Here is a 6,592-nt window from a genome sequence, read left to right on the forward strand (position 1 = left end):
AGTTTCTAAGCTATTCTAGTATAAAATTTTTGTGAACACACTTTTATTTCTCTTGGATAAATAGCTAAGAGTGGATTTATATAGATTATATCATAAGTGTATGTTCAATTTTATAAGAAACTGCCCGACTTCTCTCTAGCTTATTGTTGTAGTTTATAATCTCATTATCAATTTATGAAAGTTCTAATCCTTGCTTGTATTTAATGTTATTTATCTTTTTAAATTTCATCAACTGTAATTTGTATGATTTGGAGTCTCTTGTTTTTATTTCCCTGACTTATTAATAATACTAATTACTCCTTCATGTGCTTGTTGTCAGTCACATGTCTTATTGTAAGGTTCTATCCAAAATTTTTGTTTTTTATTTTTAAATCTATCATTGAGATGCAGGTTTTTGTTTTTCACTCTTTGTAATCTGCGTACAAATCTTTAATCTGACTTTTGCCTGGCAAATTGTTTTCCGTGTTTTTTTCATAAAGAAAAGTTAAGATTTTGATAAATTCTAATTTACCTATATTTTCCTTTCAGAGATATTGTTTCTGTGTCTATTCTAATAAATATTTTCCCATCCCTGACAATATTTTCTATGTTTTATTCTATAAATTTTAGTTTAAGCTCAGTCAATTCAGTTCAGTTGCTCAGTCGTGTCCGACTCTTTGCAACCCCATGAATCGCAGCACGCCAGGCCTCCCTGTCCATCACCAACTCCCGGAGTTCACCCAAACTCATGTCCATCGAGTCGGTGATACCATCCAGCCCTGTCGTCCCCTTCTCCTCCTGCCCACAATCCCTCCCAGCATCAGAGTCTTTTCCAATGAGTCAACTCTTTGCATGAGGTGGCCAAAGTATTGGAGTTTCAGCTTTAGCATCAGTCTTTCCAAAGAACACCCAGGACTGATCTCCTTTAGAATGGACTGGTTGGATCTCCTTGCAGTCCAAGGGACTCTCAAGAGTCTTCTCCAACACCACAGTTCAAAAGCATCAATTCTTTGGCACTCAGCTTTCTTCACAGTCCATACATGACCACTGGAAAAACCATAGCCTTGACTAGACGGACCTTTGTCTCTGCTTTTGAATATGCTATCTAGGTTGGTCATAACTTTCCTTCCAAGGAGTATAAATTTATACTATTTAAAACTTTTTAACATTGTCTTATGTAAGAGTTGAAGTTTTTTGTTTCCATATTTATATCCATTTGTTCCTGCAGTTTTGAAAATAATTATATACCTCTTTGGATTCCTTAAAACCTCTGTCAAAAATCAATTGACTATATAAATATTGTACTATTTCTGGACTCTATGTAGATATTTCTTGTTTATTGTAGGCTTGTATTAAGATTTACAGTCAAATAGTGTGTCTCTTATTTTCTACTATTGTTTTGGTCACTTTCATTTCCATATGAACGCTAGAATCAGCTTATCAATTTTTATTTGAAAAGTACTTTATCGTAATGACTTATTATTAATGTTAAACATCTTCCTTGTGTTTATTTGCTATCTATATGTTTTCTTTAATTTAGTGTCTTTTCAAATTTTTTTCCATTTCTAATAGGATTGTTTTTTTTCATTATCGAATTCTGTAATTCATATGTTTTAGACACTAGTTCTTTATTGAATATGTGTCTAAAATACATTGTCGTAGCTATAAATTTTCTTTTATTATATTAATGGATCATTTGCTGAGCATCCTTTTTATTTTTGATAAAGTCCAATTTATCATTTTTAATGGATTACTGCTTCTGGTGTCATATATAATAACTTTTTTCATAACCAAGAATATGAAAGTTTTTTCCAAAATTTTCTTCTAAAATATTTCTACTTAGACATTTTATATTTGCCTCTATGACACATTTTTAAATTCATTTACTATAAGGTAAGAGATATGGATTGAGGTCATTTTTTCTCCACAGAGGTATACAATTTTTCCAGAACTATTTCATTCAAAGCTATCTTCTATTTCCTGAATTACCTTCACACTTTTGTCAAATTGACTACTTGTATCTGTTTTTGTTTTTAGTACTAGTGGCCTCTTTGCTTCCCTGATAGTTTGCTGCTGCTGCTGCTAAGTCGTTTCAGTCATGTCCGACTGTGCAACCCCATGCACTGCAGCTTACCAGGCTCTTCAGTCCAAGGGATTTTCCAGGCAAGAGTATTGGAGTGGATTGCCATTGCCTTCACCCCGTGATAGCTTAGCTGGTAAAGAATCTGCCTGCAATGCAGGAGACCCTGACTCGATTTAGGAAGATCCCCTGAAGATGGGAATAACTACCTATTCCAATATTCTGACCTGGAGAATTCGATGGGCTGTATAGTCCATGGGGTCACAAAGAGTCAGACATGACTGAGTGACTTTTGCTTTCACGTTTAAGTGCTCTAATCTTTAGGGGCTTCCCTGGTGGCTCAAGGAGAAGGCAATGGCAATCCACTCCAGTACTCTTGCCTGGAAAACCCCATGGATGGAGGGGCCTGGTAGGCTGCAGTCCATGGGGTCGCTAAGAGTCGGACATGACTGAGCGACTTCACTTTCACTTTTCACTTTCATGCATTGGAGAAGGAAATGGCAACCCACTCCAGTGTTCTAGCCTGGAAAATCCCAGGGACAGGGGAGCCTGATGGTCTACCATCTATGGGGTCGCACAGAGTCGGACACGACTGAAGCAACTTAGCAGCAGCAGCAGCAACAGCTGGTGGCTCAAAAGATGAAGAATCTGCCTGCGGTGTAGGAGACTGGGGCTCAATCCCTGGGACGGGAAGATTCCCTGGAGAAGGGATTCGCAACCCACTCCAGTATTCTTGCCTGGAGAATTCCATGGACAGAGAAGCCTGGTGGCTACAGTTCATGGGATTGCAGAGTCCAACGCGACCGAGCAACTAATGTCGACTTTGACTTTTCAGTGGCCTATAGTTCTCTTTTGCAGTCTTTTTCTAGTGTTGATGTCAGAGATCAGAGTAATATAGGATTCATAAAATAACATTTGATGAGTCATTTCTAAGCTTTCTAGAAAAGATTGTGTAGAACTAGTATTTTTTTCCTTAATTGGTAAAATTTGCCAGTGAGACCATCTGTCTTGAAGTGTTTTGCTGGAAGGTTTTTAAACAGTAATTTATTTTAAAAATACATGGAGGACTACTTAGTTATCTATTTCTTTTTGAGTGAGTTTTGTTTATTTATGTTTTTCAAGAAATTGGTGTCTTTAAGTTGTCAAATTTATGGGTAAAGCATTGTTTGTAAGGCTTATCCTTTCAATGAGTATCTGAGTTTGTAGTGAAGTCTTCCTTTTTCATTTATAATAATGGTAATATTGCTTTTCCTCTTTTATTCATTGTCAGACTAGAGATATGACAATATTGTGTATACTTGTATGTACAGTAATTTTTATTTTTAGTTTTTTCTAGTAATTTTTTATTCATTACTGGGAATTTTACATGTTGTAGAATCTCTCCACCCTCATTTAAAGTGTATTATTTCTTTTTTTTTTTTTTTCAGACAGAAAGGAATTTCTTTAATAAGAGATTCAATTTATAGATGTTACACTGTTAAGCTGAATTCTCCAAGAAGGTAGTGTATTATTTCTTAACTGTTATGTAGTTAATTTAGCTGAACTCAAACTCAATTCTTGCCCACTTGAAAGAAGGTGAATCCTTTGCTCAGTTTTCAGCTTTACAGCTATGGCATTTCACCTTGAACTCTTCCTAATGCATATACAGGTTAGGGGTAAAGTAAGGATTTAGGTGGCATTTAAATGCAGCTTTTATGATTTCTCCTTCTGTGACTATCTTTCTCCCTGGGATTTCTTCCTTCATTTTCCATCCATTCAGAGAGCCCTAAATGTTATCCTCTGCCTCCATAAGACCAACGACTGTGACTTTCTATTTGAATTTTAGCTGCTCTTTATGCAGAGATTGTAAAATATCCTGAAGTCATATAAATGTAAGTTCTACACGGTATAGAAGACTTCCCAGGTTGATCAATGGTAATGAATCTGCCTGCAATTCAAGAATCATGGGTTTGATTCCTGGGTTGGGAATATCCTCTGGGGAAAGAAATGGCAAACCACTCCAGCATTCTTGCCTGGGAAATCCTCTGAACAGAGGAGCCTGGCGGACTATAGTCCATGGGGTCACAAAAGAGTCGACATGACTTAGAGATTGAACAACACATAGTACAGTGCCGTTCTTTCAAGGGTCAGCCTACTCTCCTATTTCTGCCTACATTTGGGCACTCTTCGGTGTCTTTAGTTACTCTTCACACTTCACATTTTGTGCAGAGCTTATATTTGTTATCTGTAAAAAGCCAGTTTGACAGTAGTAACTCTTCCCTAACTGAATCAATACATATCCCAGAAATACATGAAAGCTATTTTATAGTTTGTGCGGTAAATGATTTGATATCTGAGTATATTCATATCACATTAAAAAAAAATTAAGTCATTATCATCATCTCTATTTTTGTTACTTGTTCTTCTGAATGGAGAGATTCTTACATTTTTTATTTAAATTTTGGTTATGTTTGTCTATACTTCTATTTGTACTTTTTTTTTTTCTCTCATTTTTGTTTTGGTTATAGAGTTCATTGCTAGGTCATTCAGTGCATAAATGCACACATTGCTATACTTGTTCTTATGTGATATAACACTTTTTTTTTGCTCAATTATATTCCTCTTGAATTCTAAAAAAGTGTCAGTGCATGCTGGTGGTAATCTATTGCTTAACTAATAACTGAATACTTATGCTAACAGATAAGTGGATTTTACGTAAAAGCAAGTAATATAAATTTGTTTGGAAAACTTCATTATGTCAAAATTTTAGTTATTGTTAATTTTCAAACATACTGAAGTTAAGTCAATGTATAACATTCTCTTTATATTTCTACACAATATAGGGATTTCATTACCATCAGTTCAGTTTAGTTCAGTTCAGTCACTCAGTCATATCTGACTCTTTGTTATCCCATTGATTGCAGCATACTAGGCTTCCCTGTCCATCATCAACTCCTGAAGCTATGTCAAACTCATGGCCATCGAGTAGGTGATGCCATCCAGCCATCTTATCCTCTGCTGTCCCCTTCTCCTCCTGATTTCAATCTTTTCCATACTTCACATTATAATAAAACCCTTTGTATCATTTGTTGATGCTTGTCTAGCTTTTCATTAGTCACTTTGCTTAATAAAAATTTTTAACTTTTAGCAGTACATAATTCAGTTACTAGCAGTAATTTTCATGGCAAATAGTGGCAAATAGAGATTTTCTTCACTCTTGAATATTTAGCATATTTTAGTACTAAATATGTTATCTAAAACTAAATTACATAAAATTTTAATTCTAAATAGAAGTTTCTGAGTTATTTTCCTTAAATATATTATAACTTAATGATGTTTGACACATTTTCCCTGAATTAATTTTTAAAATACTCAGTTACAAATTAGAGTTTTGAAATCATAGCTGATACTAAATTGATTGAATGTTAAAGTAGGCAACACCAAATTCACAGGCTTGATATATAATTTTTTTTTCTTGTTTAATAGGTGATGAAATATTCAATGATCAATATTTTAGTTAGGATATCATTTCTTTCATAGTAGTTTTATATATTTATATAAATCAAGAACAAAATTTCCGAAGCAAATGAAGACTGTTTTAAGATGTGTGTATTCATTTTGAAATTGTAATTAGATAAGGATATTTTAATCTTTAAAATCTCTAAAAATCTTTAAAATATACTCAAGCAATAACACAGATAATAAGGTAAATTTTTAATTAATTAAAGTCTTTATTGGATTTTGTCCATGGACCTCTAGAATTTAATATTATCATAGTTATTAGACAGTTATGGTCACCCACAGGAAATGCACAGCTATGCTTGAGTCTAACGGTTAATCAGACAAAATTCAAACTCTCTGTTCTCATAACAGAATTAAAATAAAAAGCAAAATGCATGGCCATAAACGGTAAGAAAAGAAAAGCCTAGAAACTGTCTGAAAGATGCATATTCTAAGTAGTTTTTCACAACATGATGTACTTTTCTTAATACTTAAACATAAGGAACTGATTATTAAATTTAGAAAACCTGAATTCTAGATCTGTGTCCACCATATACCAGGAATATGGTTTCAGAACAGTCACTTGTCTGGGGAGGCCTTACAAATAGCTGTGAAAAGAAGAGAAGCGAAAAGCAAAGGAGAAAAGGAAAGATATAAGCATCTGAATGCAGAGTTCCAAAGAATAGCAAGAAGAGATAAGAAGCCTTCTTCAGCGATCAATGCAAAGAAATAGAGGAAAACAACAGAATGGGAAAGACTAGAGATCTCTTCAAGAAAATCAGAGATACCAAGGGAATATTTCATGCAAAGATGGGCTTGATAAAGGACAGAAATGGTATGGACCTAACAGAAGCAGAAGATACTAAGAAGAGATGGCAAGAATACACAAAAGAACTGTACAAAAAAGATCTTCATGACCCAGATAATCATGATGGTGTGATCACTGACCTAGAGCCAGACATCCTGGAATGTGAAGTCAAGTGGGCCTTAGAAAGCATCACTACGAACAAAGCTAGTGGAGGTGATGGAATTCCAGTTGAGCTATTCCAAATC

This window comes from Bubalus kerabau, chromosome 3 (genome assembly GCF_029407905.1).
Source record: "Bubalus kerabau isolate K-KA32 ecotype Philippines breed swamp buffalo chromosome 3, PCC_UOA_SB_1v2, whole genome shotgun sequence".
Classification (NCBI taxonomy): Eukaryota; Metazoa; Chordata; class Mammalia; order Artiodactyla; family Bovidae; genus Bubalus; species Bubalus kerabau.